The 15718-nt window shown below is 42.6% G+C and overlaps 1 protein-coding gene across 46 annotated transcripts in view; it reads right to left on the reverse strand.

Moving 5' to 3' along the window:
• The window catches only part of NRCAM (neuronal cell adhesion molecule), a 314145-nt gene extending 298789 nt beyond the window's left edge, over positions 1-15356 (reverse strand). For 41 of the 46 annotated variants that reach the window (XM_030826471.1, XM_030826437.1, XM_030826433.1 and 38 more), the window contains exon 1: positions 14879-15085. The gene's annotated coding sequence lies outside the window, so the exon portion shown is untranslated. Of the gene's footprint in view, positions 1-14878; positions 15086-15305 lie in introns of those variants that run through there. The other 5 variants (XM_030826464.1, XM_030826448.1, XM_030826445.1 and 2 more) reach the window with 1 other exon arrangement.
• Between the last annotated feature and the right edge of the window lie 362 nt (positions 15357-15718).

Below are 15718 nucleotides of genomic sequence, written 5' to 3' on the forward strand. Positions count from 1 at the left end.
TTTTGGGGACATCAAACAGCCTAAAATCCCTAAATATTTGTACTATCTTGCCCTTCATAGAAACAATTTGCTAGCTTCTCATATAAAGGGTTTTTGTGAAGATTAAATTCGATCATTCATTAAAGTGTTTCATATAGGTAAGCAACCAATAAATGGCAGGGATTATTGTTATTTATTAATAGTGATAAGTTACAAAAATCATTGTGATCTCATTTCCTAATATTCAGAGAGACAACTTTACACATAATACCTCAGGAGCAGGCTGCCCATACAGTAATACCTTGGGATCAGTAGGCTCAGCCCCCTTTTTTTGATGAATTGGTCATGGAGGTGGCTGAGGTGGTGTGATCGCAGGATGTGATGTGCAGCTGTCAGTGCAGGGCAGAGAGCCCGCTCGGTCACAAACAGCAGCTGCCACAAGTCATCCATTCCAAGTAATTGATACTCTGCCATTCTGTGATGGAGGATCTCTTGGTCACAGGTGTATAACACATGCATATTCGTGATTGGCCCCACTCCTAACTGTGTAGAGGAGACCAAAGAGGGAGTGGGGAGGGCTGGAATTATGCTTAGACGATGACCAGAACAGGTGCAGGTAGCCACAACACAGCCTATTTCCATTTTCCAGGCAGTAACTGGTTTCCCAAGATGTATTCTGTTTCCAGAACAGGAAATAAGATGGGGTGGTCTAGTACATAAAATTCTAAAATGTGAGTTTGATGTAAGAAAATATAGACTAACCATTCAAAGTAGTAAAATGTATCTAAAGCTGGTGATTTATCACAGAACTGGCATTGCTGGTCCCACGTTAGCACATCTGCAAACAGACTTTGGTCAATGACCAAATATGACAGTGTTACCCATAAATCTTTCAAACTGTCCTTAGAACACTGTCTTTCAAGGCAAATATTTAAAAGATCTAAAGAGCTCATATTGAAACAGTGATATTCAGATACAAACTATCGCCTGTACTCTCTGCTCCCGTCTAGGGCCTTAAACATGTCAATCAATTTTCACCTCACTTCCTTGTGTGTTAAAAAGAAGCTGCGAGAATATGCATAATAAAAATAGCCATAATTCAAAATTGTTTCCTGCTGGATGTTGGTAGATTCTCATTAGTTGCTCCTGTCAGGATCATAAATAAATTTATGTCTGTAGCATGGAAAGAACATATTCACCAGGAGGAAACCTCAAATTGGCAAATGGTCTATATATTAAAATGAGATCAGTGAATGACACAAACTCAGAATTGTAAAGTTCTCAGTGTTCATCCCAGGAATCTTCCTACCAAATAATCTCGTTGCTATTATTTAAAACAATTAGACCTTTTTTTTTTCTGTATGTCACAGTTCATTAAACGCCATACACATGACATTAGTAGGTAAGGTCATTTCCCTGGAGGAGCTCACCATCCAAGACAGACAAGGCTGCCACTGGTGGGAATGAAGAACAGACATTCACACCAAATGGGCAGACATCATAAAGGACCAGCTAAAATGGTTTTAGAGTTCCCAGTATATTCAAATTAATATTCAAGTTGAATCAAAGCTCTTGACAATTCTGTTTCTCCAAATAGACAGTGGTGCTGCCTGATTATAGCTAGCTGCAAAATTCTCCACAATGCCATTTTTACCCTGCCCCACTGAAGGCTGAAGTTGTCTAAGAGCTAGCTCACCCAAGGCTTTGCTTTCCTCAGCTTGAGTAAACATCAGCAACCGTAACATTTTTCATGTTGAAAGAAACCTTCTGACTACGAAGGCACAGCCTGGGCACCTGTAGAGACTTAAACAAAATATGTGCCCTTAAGTTACCAGGTGATGAAAATTTACACTTGATGGAGGCAGCAAAGTTGCAGCTGATTATAATCGAAAAAAGGTAATCAACTAATTAAACTACCAACTTCAAACATTTGTCCAGGTAATAAAATTAATACGCTCTTCACCACTCCCAGCATCTCTGTGCCTTAATTCAAGGAATAACTTTCTAAATAGCCAATTACTATATATGTATTCCTTTGGTACACAAAGTATACAGATATAGATAGATAGACAGATAGATAGATAGATAGATGATAGATAGGTAGATAGATATATAGATACATAAATAGATACAGGTGTAGGTTTAGACTCAGATAAAGATATAGATGATGAGATAGAGATAGAGAGAGATAGGGATACAGTTGGCCTTCTGTATCCCTGGGTTTTGCATCTGCAGATTCAACCAATCACTGACGGAAAATATCCTTAAATAAATAAATAAATAAATAAATAAATAAATAAATAAAATGCAACGACTTAAAATAATACAAATTTCAAAACAATACAGTGTAAGAACTATTTACATAGCATTTACATTGTAATCTAGAGATGATTTTAAGTATATGGAAAGATGTATGTAGGTTATATGCAAATACTACACCATTTTATATCAGAGACTTGAACAGCCTCTGATTTTGATATCCTGGGGGTTAGGGGGTGGTCTGAGAACCAATCTTCCTTGGATACTGAGGGATGACTCTATTGACATAGCTATATGACACAGAAGTATGGGAAAGCTGTATTCTCTTTTTTTTTTTTTTTTTTTTTTTTTTTGGTAAGGAATAGGTTTAGAAACAGATGAATTATTATTGTATTCTGTATTAGTTTGCTGGGGCTGCTGTAACAAAGTACCACAAAATGGAGGCTTACACAACAGAAGTTTATTGTTTCACAGTTCTGGAGACACGAAGTCCAAGATCCAGGTGTCCGCAGGGTCGGTCACTTCCAAGGCCTGTGAGAGAGAATCTGTTCATGCATCTCTCCTGGCTTCTGGTGGTTTGCTGGCAACCTTTGGCCATTTTTGGCTTGTAGATCTCTGCCTTCATTTCCACAGGCCTTCTTCTACTCTGCCTATCTCCAAATTGCCTCTTTTTATAAGGACACTAATCATATTGGATTGGGGCCTAACCTAATTATCTCACTTTAACTGTAAAGACCCTATCTGCAAATAAGTTCACATTCTCAGGCACTGGGGGTTGGGACTTCAACATATGAATTTGAAGGGACGTAATTCAATCCATAACACATTCCCATTTCTAAAATTCTGTGTCGACAGAGTCCAGGTCAATAATGATTACAATTTTTAATCTCCATCTCTTCACTGAGGTGCAGAGGAACAGAATAAATGCAAAATACCTCAACTGTATATACAAACCACAAGCCACACTGCATGTACCTCCCTTTATTTCAAACTTCTAAGTACATGCAGTTTGTAAACTAGATGAATTTAATATATTAAAAAAGCTTCATGCTTTATTGGTTTATGGGGTTGCTAGTTAGTCATGCCTGACACACAACAAAATTATTGACTGTCCTTTTAAAAAATATGAATGGATTATGGCTTGAAATAAGATACAATTAGATTTATGGACATTGACTGCAACCAAAAAATAAAAAGTTCCTTCTCAGAAGGAACACTGCCGACACCTTTGCTGACTCTTATTTTATCATATTGACTCAACATGACTTTAACATATATATTATCATTTTTTGGAGAGTAAGATTATAATTCGTGTTTTGAGAACAGTCCTATCCTGCAGCATCAATAAGGGTATCAATCTCCAGGCCACAGTGCAAGACCACTTCATTTATTCAAAATCGAGTAGCCACATATATTGTTAAGAATATATGATACATACATATGCCTGAAGCAAGTTTTGCAAAAAATGTCAAGTGCATTCTACCTAATAACACAGATTTATGTCATCTTTCTCTCTTAGCACTTTCATTTTATCATTTGTTATAGTCACATACCCTTGTGATGTAGGGTTGGGTGGTGACAAAGATTTTGTGTTTTATCTCTATTTTCTAAATAAAGAAGTACTTAAGTAACTTTTCCAAAGCCATGCAGTATATGAGATTTCTTAATCTATGTGGAGTAGCCTAGTTCTTCTCAAATTTTAATTAATCAAAGATGTTACATAACTTTTTATTCTAGGTGTCTCTAATAAGGCACCACTGCCCTGAATCCAACCCCTATAACCCACTACCTGGTTACGAAAGGCCATGCTGTAGTTCAACTCACATCTTAGGGGAGAAAGTTCCATTTTTAAAGCTACAGCATGAGAGCTTCTGATCTGTTTCACATACCAGTCTCTTCAGTTTTCATTTCAGTTCTGTGTGCCTCACTTCTGATTTCTTCAAATTCAGAGGGTAGAAAGCAATCTCAGAAAGTGCTTAACTCAGTCAGTGGGCAGCCACCCAGAGACCTCCGGAGGAAAATGACAAGCACCAGCTTCAGACAGTGAAGGGAAAGGAAAGCCACGTGCAAATCCGGAATCATCTGCCATTAGCAAAAGTAGAAAATTATAGAGGAACTCTTTTGGGTCACAAGGATGTCATTTAGACCTCCACAGCAGCAATTTTAAAAATAGTACCCTTCTGGATTCAATGATTTCACCTGCTTGCTCAAGTGCCTAATTTAGAACCAGCAAGCAAATTACAATCTACAGAGTCCAGGCATGAAATTATAAATGTTTGGTTTCTCATGGTCTAGATCTATCTATGTTTTCAAACCAGGGCTGAGAACAAAATCCCCCAATTTTCTCCAACAAAGATCCACCTGACATTCTGACATTTTGCAATATTCATGTATTCAGTCATTCATTCTCGCACTCACTCATTTTTCAAATTTGGGGGCTCTCAGATACATACCACCATGCATAATGTGAAGAGCAACTGAGGCTCCTTGCAGAACAGAGCAAGGATGGTTTCCGAAGTTAGGAGACATGGGGAAAGCTGACTAAGATAAGCAAGGGCCCCAAATGCCTGGATGACTATCTTAGTTATCTGCTTTCCTTTATCATGCAGACTCGACCCCTCAATGTTATTTAGAGCAAATATCAAATATTTGTATACAATCGTATGTTCTCTCTGCATTTACAACCTATGTCTTTTTTTTTTGAGATGGAGTCTCGCTGTGTTGCCCAGGCTGTAATGCAAGTGCATGATCACAGCTCATTGCAACCTTCGCCTCCTGGGTTGAGGTGATTCTCATGCCTCAGCCTCCTCAGTAGATGATTACAGATGCCCACCACCACACCTGGCTCATTTTTGTATTTTTTTAGTAGAGATGGGGTTTCACCATGTTGGCCAGGATTACAGATGCCCACCACCACACCTGGCTCATTTTTGTATTTTTTTAGTAGAGATGGGGTTTCACCATGTTGGCCAGGCTGGTCACAAATTCCTGACCTCAAGTGATCTGCCCGCCTAGGCCTCCCAAAGTGCTGGGATTACAAGCGTGAGCCACCACACCCGGACCCACCTGTCTACCTCTTTACTAATTTTTATTGAGCCTTATTTGCTTAAGTTTCACTTGGTATCTATTTGCTCTTTCAACAGAGTATCTACTTAGATATTTCTGAAAAAATTTTCATGAATTGAACTTTGATACATTACAGGAGCTCACTCATCATATAATCCTTATGCAAAGTGAAGAATCCTGTTTGATGTGAAGAGTCACCCCATATGGGTTTGACAAGTTCACATTTTCTTTTCTTTTTTTTTTTTTTTGACAGCGTCTCGCTCTATTGCCCAGGCTGGAGTGCAGTGGCACAATCTCGGCTCACTGAAACCTCTGCCCCCTGGGTTCCAGTGATTCTCCTGCCTCAGCCTCCCAAGTAGCTGGGATTACAGGCACGCACCACCATGCCCGGCTAATTTTTGTTTTTGTATTTTTAGTAGAGAGGGGGTTTTACCATGCTGGCCAGGGTGCTCTTGAACTCCTGATCTCATGATCCACCTACTTTGTCCTCCCAAAGTGCTGGAACTACAGGTGTGAGCCACTGCGCCCAGCCAAATTCACATTTTCATATGCTAACTTTCTCAAGCTGGGGCCACCTGTACATAAAGGAACAAAACAGCTGGAAAATAGAGTGGATTTGGCTAGGAATTTAAGCATGTTACACTGAAATAACTTTAGCTTTCAATTCTTAGTAAATTCTTCTCAATACATTTCTTTTAAATGCAAATGTCTTATCATATTTCATTTTTGTAAGGTGACTTATGAGTTATTTCTATTTTATGATGTCAAGTTACTTCAATGACCCAAAGTACTACAGTAAAATATCCCTACAATATTTCGTATTGAGTGCTATGGAGACTATTCTCCATTAGCCAGGCAATAGCCATAAAAACTTTTATTCTTTTCCCTTTCTCTTTCTTTCAAATTTTAAGCTATTACCTTTACAGGTAATGAGTCTGATCATAAACTCACTCCCTCTCTGCTGTTTAATGAACCCCCTCATGGTTTTAGGACAGCAGTGAATCCTTGACATCTATTTACCTTCCACTATAATTTCACATCACAGTAACTGTTACTAGAAACATATACATAACCATGGAGTTTTTTAAACCCCAGCACATCTATTAAAATGAAATTTACCTTAAAATTCATGAGACACACAGGTATATATCACGATTCACGTAAAACACAACACGTTGTGTAAGTTAATATAATCATTCTAAAGTAAATTAGATTTGTTTACATTAGAGTTTTTTTTTTTTTTTTTTTTTGAGATGGAGTCTCGCTCTGTCGCCCAGGCTGGAGTGCAGTGGCGCAATCTCAGCTCACTGCAAGCTCCGCCTCCCGGGTTCACGCCATTCTCCTGCCTCAGCCTCTCCGAGTAGCTGGGACTACAGGCGCCCGCCACCACACTGGGCTAATTTTTTGTATTTTTTAGTAGAGACAGGGTTTCACCGTGGTCTCGATCTCCTGACCTCGTGATCTGCCCGCCTCGGTCTCCCAAAGTGCTGGGATTACAAGCGTGAGCCACCGCACCTGGCCCATTAGAGTATTTATTATGTTGGAATTTCCATGTTACTAACTGTTCAAATATTGCCATGTTAATGTTATTTCCCTAAAAGTAGAAATATTCATTTGAATGTACTAAATATACATTTACAAAAATGGCTTTTAGCCGTCATGCTCCTAACATCAGAAGAAAAGACTATGTCAGGTCATTTAAGTAGTCAAAGATGCCAAAGCAAAATTTGGTGATGTTTCAACTTTCAATTTTTCAGTTTTCAAATACTACAATTTTTCCATTTCCAATCGTAGTTTTACAGAACACCAGGAAGAATTTCAAATTACCCAAAATTGCTCTTTATTTCACTTATTATAATACATTCTAGTACCCTCTACCTCCTAGTAGCTGCTTTTATTATTCTAGTGATGCACACACTAGAAAACATTTCCTACTGGAATGTTTTGAATCAGATGCTGCCTACCAAAATGAATGGAAAACTATGTGCCATATGAAAAACTTCAAGAGCAAATATAAGAGTGATGGACTCCCACTGGGAGCAGAAAGCCAAAATCACACTTCATAAATATACTTATCTGGGAAGAAAAAACACTGGTTAGACAATATTTAGGACAGATGTATCTTGTCACACATCAAAACAATCTGTGGACAACACCAAAACACTGCGATGCAATTTTACAAGGGAAGCTGGTTGGGCAATTCTGTATTTATTCAACAAGATAATAGAGGGGAAAGCTGCAGAACAGTCAGAAGAATATTTGCAATGCAATTAGGGGGAACAAGTGCATCTGAGTGAGCGCCAGACACAGGGGCCTCCCCTTAATTCACACAGCCCAATGTCTTAATGCAGCGTACAGCAGCAAACTGAACTTCCTACAGTTTTAAAACTTTTGTCAGTTAACTAGATGTTTACCAAGTGCCTCGCTTGGGCACTCAACATTTCGGGTGTGCCATCCAGCTCTATGTAGGTTGTTCCAACACCATCTGTCACTTAAGCTTCCACAGATTCACAAATTTCAATTCGAACTAATCTACTCGGCACTCAAACTGAAGCTATAATTCAAATTTCGACATGAAGCTTGAATTCCTTTTCAGTGTTCTTCAACTTTGACCCAGCTCCCCACTCCCTTCACTGAAAAGGGCCAAGACAACAGCCCAGCAAGTGGGGCAGGCAAAACAGGCCTCCTTTGTTCACTTTTGTCCTTTCAGCTCTCTATTGAGGTAAGGGACTGAAAAGGCACACCAGGTTTTGGAAGGCAGCAGCAGACTCGCTCGCAAGCCATCCTTCCTCAAAGAACCAAAAAACTCCAGGACAAAACTCTTTGGACAGGCCACTCTTACCTTAAGGCATAATTAATGGAAGATTAGTACTTCCCCTTTCCCTTGAGAGAGAATCTGTCAGTGGTGTTGAATACGAGTCTGTAAATGTTCATCAAAAATGCATGCCATAAATCATGCCATTCAAATGCCAAGGACATCAAAAAGTGGCATGAAATTAGCTTTAAAGTTGAAATTTGGAGAAAAGATCACTACATGCTGAATACTCGTACTGAATTTTTTGAATGCTCTCAGCCCACTTGAGAAAGATAAATCAAATTCATGGCATATTACCCAGTGGAAGACCTCCTACAGGATTCCCTCAGATTGCCCTAGAAATAGATTTTTTTTTTTTTCTGGTTACAGTGGGTTTTGAACCAACACACTATGCACATAATAAAATTTAAACATATATATATATACGTATATATATATGTGTATATATACGTATATATATATTCAACATATATATATTCAAAATATAGTTTCCAGCCCTTCCTACCATTATTTAATGAGAAGAATTTCAAGAGGATCATTTTTGCCTGACAGTACCTGTCATTTTCATTCTCATGTGAATTAAACAATGTTTTAGTCCAGGGCAATATGGAAGACATTCGGAGAGCACATAATACAAGTAAGATTCGTCATTCCTGTGTTCGAAATGAATATGCCGTTAGGACAGTATGTGCGGTACAGGAGCATTAGTGGTTGTAAATTTGTTCCCTTTACCGCTGGCTTTTTTTTTTTTTTTTATCTTCACTAGCTTCTTAGTCACTTGAGGGAAACCCTCCATCAGACTGTTAAAAATTACCTTTTTCTAATTTGAAATTCCAATTTTGTAGGCCAGTAAAATAGGTCAATTAAGTTGACACCACATCTTTTTTATTAGCTCAGCTAAGCAATTATAATTGGGTGGTGAAGGTTTATGCTGTCATCTTTGAAGATTCAATGGTAGGGAAAAATGCCCAATGTGGAACTATAATTTACAATGCCAGTATATCCCTAAACATTCAGCATAAGAATATTTCTTTCTATTTTCAGATATGAGGCAAATTTGCTCTTGTTCTAGATTAAAATAATATTGTCATTTTTTGGCATTTATAAAAACCATATTTATTTAACTTACCCTCATATCAAAACCATTTAGCACAAGTGCATTACAGACATAGGTACTCTAATTCAACATTTTAGAAAAATAACATGAATGTATGCCACCAATGCTGGCTTATCCTGGACTTGGACTACAACACATATGCTCCACAACATCAATTTCTTGCTTTGCACAATGTAATCTATTAATACTTGTTGAAAACCATATACCTCCACATTAATAAATGTTAAACCAATAAATTAGAAATGCTGTGAATGACTTGTTCAGAATATATAGATATTAATTTACAGCTTTAAAAGATAAAAGTGACTGGGCATGGTGACTCACGCCTGTAATCTCATCACTTTGGGAGGCCAAGGTGGATGGATCACCTGAGGTCAGGAGTTCAAGACCGGCCTGGCCAACCTGGGGAAACCCTGTCTCTACTAAAAATACAAAAATTAGCTGGGCATGGTGGCAGGTGCCTGTAATCCCAGGTAATCAGGAGGCTGAGGCAGGAGAATCACTTGAACCAGGGAGGCAGAGGTTGCAGTGAGCCGAGATTGCACCATTGCACTCCAGCCCAAGTGACAGGGCGAGACTCCGTCTCCAAAAAAAAAAAAAAAAAAAGAAAGAAAGAAAGAAAAAAGTAACAGTGATTGCACTTCACACCTATTAGGATGGCTATTATTAAGAAAACAGAAAATAACAAGTGTTGGAGAAAATGTGAACAAATTGGAACCCTTGTGCATTGTTGGCAGAAATGTAAAATGGTACAGCTACTATGGAAAAGAGTATAACGATGTCTCAAAAAAAAAATAGGCCTACCATATGATCTAGCAGTCTCATTTCTGGGTATATGCCCCAAAGAATTGAAAGCAGTGACTCAGATATTTGTACATCCATGTTCATGGCAGCATCATTTGCAGTAGCCAAAAGGTGAAAGTAACCCAAGTATATATGATATATGAATGGATAAACAAAATGTGGCATATATATACAATGAAATATTATTCAGCATTACAAAGGAAGGAAATTCTGACACATGGATCAACTTTGAAGGCACTATGGTAAGCGAAATAAACCAGTTACAGAAAGACAAATAAATACTGTATGATTCCACTCATATGAGGTACTTAGGGTCATCAAATTCATAGACTGGAAGTAGGATGTTTGTTGCCAGGGGCTGGGGGCTGAGGGGTTATGAACTATTGTTTAATGTGTACAGAGTTACAATTTGGGAAGGCAAAAAATGTTGTGGAGAGGTATAGTGGTGATGGCTGCACACAATGTGAATGTACTTAATGCCACTGAAGTATACACTTAGAAATAGTTTAATGGCATATCTTATGTCATATATATTTTACCACAATAAAAAAGTAACTTAGCAAAAACATATTTTATATAAACATATTGCATTTGCTGCCCCATTTAAAGACAACCTGATAATGAAGGATTTACAGTTGCTGAAGCTGAAGGCTGAGCCATTCCCCTATTTCCTTCCTCATGTAGCCTTCAATTTTAAGAGAAAAAATAAAAGTTTGTCAATTCATTTTGGTACATCTTCCTATTCTTGGCAACTTCAGTCGAACTCATAGAAGCAGAGAGTAGAATGGTGATTGCCAGGGGGTAGGGGAATTGGGGAGATGAGATGTTCTCACCACACATACACAAATTAACTGTGTGAGGTGATAGATGTGTTTATTAGTTTGATTGTGGTAATCATTTCACAATGTATACATATATCAAAATATCATGTTGTAAATATTAAATGTATACAACTTTTACTTGTCAATTTTATCTCATTAATGCTGTAGTGGGGGAAGAAACTTCAGCCTTTGACCCCAACAGAGGCTGTTTTCAATAGAAGGAGCTTTTCATTTGCCAAGGCAGTAAAATGTTTAAATAAAATAAGTCACTGTATTTTTGCCATTAGCATCCAGTTCTCTCCTCTGTCCTCACCTGCCAGGAAGGTTCCTGGAAGGGATCCTTCAGGCAGAGAAGCATAAAATTTTAAGGGAAAAGAATATCTAAATGTATTTAGGAATTTTCAAATCATTTCCTCTTCATCAATGATTGCAACAGCTGAAGACTGACCTAAAGCAGTCTTTTGATTCAAATGCACAAAACTTCCTAAAGAATATGTTAGAAGCTCTACATTCCAGTTAAATTTGCTATGGGTTACCGAGCTTCTCAGATGGTAGGTACTCTTTGAAAATGAGGATGAGATTCCAATAGTTGCTGATCTATGGTGAGAATATAAGGAAAAAGCCTCAGTGCCTCAGTGGTTACCCTTTGGGGTGAGTAATGACTGGGAGGGGCCGCAAGAGGGCTTTCTCAGATGTGCATTACACTGTTCCTTGATCTGAGTGCTAGTTAAGTCAATGTGTTCAGTTTGTGCAAGTTCATTGGCTGTGCATTTGTGATATGTGAAAAAAATCTCTGTGTGATGAAGTATGTAGCTAGATGATAAAATTAGAATTAATCTTCTCAAGGACAGATATTCTGTTTGGCTCACCACTGTATCCCCACTGCCTGGAACACAGTAAATATTTATTAAGGAATGAATGAATGAATGAATGAATGAAATCTTTTTACCGGAAAAGCTTCCTGTGGAGTTCCATTCAATAGCTCCTATGTACGTACACAATATAATATCTGTAGAGTCTATTTATATTCAAGCTGTTACACAGGGAAAATTACACCTGCATGAAAGCATTATTTGAAATGATTCTTGAAATTTTCTACAGCACAGGTGTATACATTCTCAGGACCCCCTCACACTTCTGAAGCACCCACACCTAGCGATTATTGCCATCATTGCTGTATTGGCCGCACAGGAAGTACTATTTCCAAAGATGCTTTCTATTCACTGTCACTGTAGCATTAACAAAAATGACGTGGTGTAAGGGCAATGGCCTTCAGTCCAAAGACTTCATCACTACCCTGCATTACATGGCTGAGCCCTACTGCAGTTGTTTTGAAACTCGAAGGATTAGTTAGATACAATGTTGCCTGAGTCCTCTAATAGCTCTAAAATTCCTGGATTATGTAAGATGTTTAGCAACTTTCCTGTAAAAGTTTCCTGCAAAAGCAACTTTCCTGTAAAAAGAAGGCTGAAACAAGACTATGAGTCAGTAGGACTATGAATGCAAAATAAATCAATTTTTCCAATTGATCAGTTAATTATAATTCTAAAAGTTATTCCAGAAATAGCTGATTCCACTTTGGTTCAAATTTTCCTTTTCTACTAGTTAACATGGAGCATCTTCATAAATGCCCCCACATGTTTCTATATATTTAGGAAATAGAATGATTTCCTAAGATCGGATACTAGAGTCCTATTCAAACTCAAAATCCAATTAGAGGAGTAACTCATTTGCAGTCAAAACCGTGTACAAAGGACATTCAGGGCTGGGGACCTTTTCTTTAAAGAAAAAAAGTTTTATGAAACTTTATGAAGTGCCAGGAACATCTATGTAATCACAGAGGCCCTGGTTACTAAGAACAGTTCAGTGACTGTAATGGGTTGGATTGTGGGTTAACAGCCACATACTTAAAAGCTAACAGAAATAAAAGAATATGTCAAGGAGTTACATGGGAATAAAAGGCTATTCCACAATACAATTCTCTGAATTACAATATTGCCTGCTACTGTGAGTTCTGCAGAACTCAGAATTAAATGGGCTTGTAGTGTATCTCTCTGGTTTTGAACACTCAGTGGTTTAGGTTTCCCCTAAACTGATAAGCCTCCAAAAGGCCACATTCTCAGTCTTGGATTGTAAAGCACAAGTACAAAAACAATCCCACTCCCCTACTTCCTAGCTGTGTGGCCTTGGGAAAGTTATTTGGCTTCTCTAAGCCTTCATTTCCTAATTTTTAAAATGGGGTTGCTGTGAGAATTAAATGAGATGATACATGTAACATGCGCAGCGCCCAGCACATCTAAAGCTCTCAAAACCAGTTGGCTATCATTACCATTAAAGCAGAAAGTAGTTGCCTAACTCCATTTCAGTACTTCAGCAAGTACTGCCATTATTACAATATTTTAACAGCAGGGCATGGTTAGCACAATGCAGTCCCATAAAGCAGCCCAGCCTCCAAGGTTTGTAATCAGCGGTTACTGTGTTCCTTTCCAGGACCACCCCAGGGGGAGCTCCTGGTGCACAACCAATGCCTCCTGCTTCATTACACTTGGCTCCATCTCCTCCTGCAAAAGCCTGGGGCGAGGAAGGGCCCAGTCTCTTAGACCCGCACTTCTGAGCGTTAACCATCTGGGACTCGGAAAGGAAAAGAAAGCTTCCTTCTCAGGACAGTTCTGCGCCCGTGGTAGCCAAGGGCTGGAGCCCCTGGTGCGAAGAAAAGGGAAGGAGAGAGGCGGAGTGCGAAAGAAACGCCACCGCTCGGCGCCCTCCCTCGGTGCCCGCGGCGCAGGGGCCACCCTCCAGCGTACGGGGGACGAAGATGTGGCCGCGGGCGCGGGCGGGAGGGGAGGCGATCCGGGGAAGGAAGCAGCCTGTTCGCCAGCCCCGGGGCCCGGGGAGCCCTCCGGCAGCGTTTGCTGCCCTGAGGACACCGCTTTGGAAGAATTGACGACTCCCTGGCTCACCCTACTGCGACACCCCGTCCCCCTCCGCACTCTAGCAGATGCGGGCCGGGAGTGGCTGAGCTGGCCAACCGCCGGGGACCAGGATGCGGCAGCGCCCACCCGCGCGGCGTGGAGGGGGCCGGGGGCGGCGCTCGGCGCAGATGGCGCTCGCTGCGAGATGGATGCTCCAGGGCGGGTAATCACTCCTGGCAAAACACAGCATCCCGGGCGGAGCGGATGCCAGATCCCACGGCTAAGAGCCTGGGCAGGGAAGGCAATCTTTCCAGACAGCCCCCAGCCCGGCGCGCCGGCACCGACAAGTCCCAGCCCTCGGAGGCAGGGCGGGGCGCAGGGACTCCCGGGACCCGCACCTGTAAGGCCGACAAAGCCCCTGCAAGCGCCCCACCCCTCTGTCCTCCGTGTCTCTCTCGTTCCGCCTCGATTCCCCGAGCCCTCTCCAGGCAACAAGAGTGGAGAAGCGAAGTCGGCCTCGCCCCCCGAACTCGGCGGTCAGCACAGGTGTAGGCACTTCCGAACAAAGCCCACGCCCAGACGTGTCCACAGGGGCCCGAGCAGGCACACGCCCGTGCGCTCCCGGCCCGGCCCCCGCGCTCCTCGCCCCGCCGGCACTGTGGCGTGAGGCCCCGCGCCTCCGTGCCCAAGCCCAGGAAGCCGCCGTGCCGGGCCCGCAGGCTCTCCATGCCCAACTGCCCACGAGCAAGAGCTCTGGGCAGGGCTTCCCGGAAAGGGTAGGGTGCGGGCGCCGAGCAGAAGTTGGCCACAGACCGGAGAGGGTGGTGGGTGCCGGCGCTGCTGGATTTCAGCTGTGCCTTCACCCAAGCGCAGGTCCCCCTGCTCCCTCTCGGCGCTTGCGGCAGTGTCGGGGGCCTGCAGGGCAGAAGGGAGTTGGAGATCTGCTTTGCCCCTCCTGCAGCGCTGCCAGCCGGGTGAGCGCTCGGCTGAACCCCGCACCGGTGTCCCAGTGACAACGCAGCAGCCTCGCGCGTCCTCCTCCGCTCCAGCCGTCACCCCCGAGCAGGACCCAGTGTCACTGCCAGACGCGCAGGGAGCTACTTACGTTCTCGCGCCGCGCCCACCGCTCAGCTCTGGCGCGACTGCCCAGGACCCTGGACCGCCGGTGTCCTCCGTTCTCGACGAAGCTATCCTCTCTGGCTACTCCAGCCAAGCGGCCCCTGCGCCGTCCCCCGCGCCCGCGCGTCTGAGGCTCGGACTGCGGCGCGCGTCCGCCAGCGACCCTGGCGAAGCGAGGCTGGCCCCGCGCCGGCGCGCGCCCCCGCCGCTCCCGCCCTCTCCGCTCCTCCTCCCCGCGCCGTGCTCTTGCCCCTCCCGGCTCTCCTTAGCGTCCTCCCGTCCCCCTCCCCCGCACTCCTGCCGGGCGTCCTCCGCCTCTTCCCCTCCCGGCCAACCCCCTCTTGCCCTGCTGCTGCGACGGCAGCGAATGGGCTCCAGCCGCCGGCGCCTCGAGGGACTGGGTGGCCCCTCACCTGAGCGGCCGCCCCACCGCCAACCTCTGTCAGCCTGCGAGCGCGTGTGGCGGCGGGGATGGGGGTGCGGGGACGGAGGGCGGGAGTGTTCCGGGGCTAGGGTGGCTGGGATTTAGCTACAAAAGATGTTCCAGAAAATGGGTAGTTTTTGAATGCCACTCTCATGGGTTTAGCTTTCTGTGGGAGGTCTGTGGTCTTCTAGTTTTTTCTTTTTTAAAAAGCACTTTCTTCGAAATTCATCAGTTGGGGTGGTTGAGATTGGGTGAGTGGTTTTTTGGGGTTTTGTTTTGTTTTTGCAACCGTTCTTTCCAAACACTCCCCGCCCCCCCACCCCCCGCTCCCCCAGAAAAAAGAGCCTTTAGCATAAGGCGGATGCTATCTATCCGCGGTAGAAATTGGGTCTTCTGGTCCCA

This window comes from Nomascus leucogenys, chromosome 13, assembly GCF_006542625.1.
Source record: "Nomascus leucogenys isolate Asia chromosome 13, Asia_NLE_v1, whole genome shotgun sequence".
NCBI classification, from domain to species: domain Eukaryota; kingdom Metazoa; phylum Chordata; class Mammalia; order Primates; family Hylobatidae; genus Nomascus; species Nomascus leucogenys.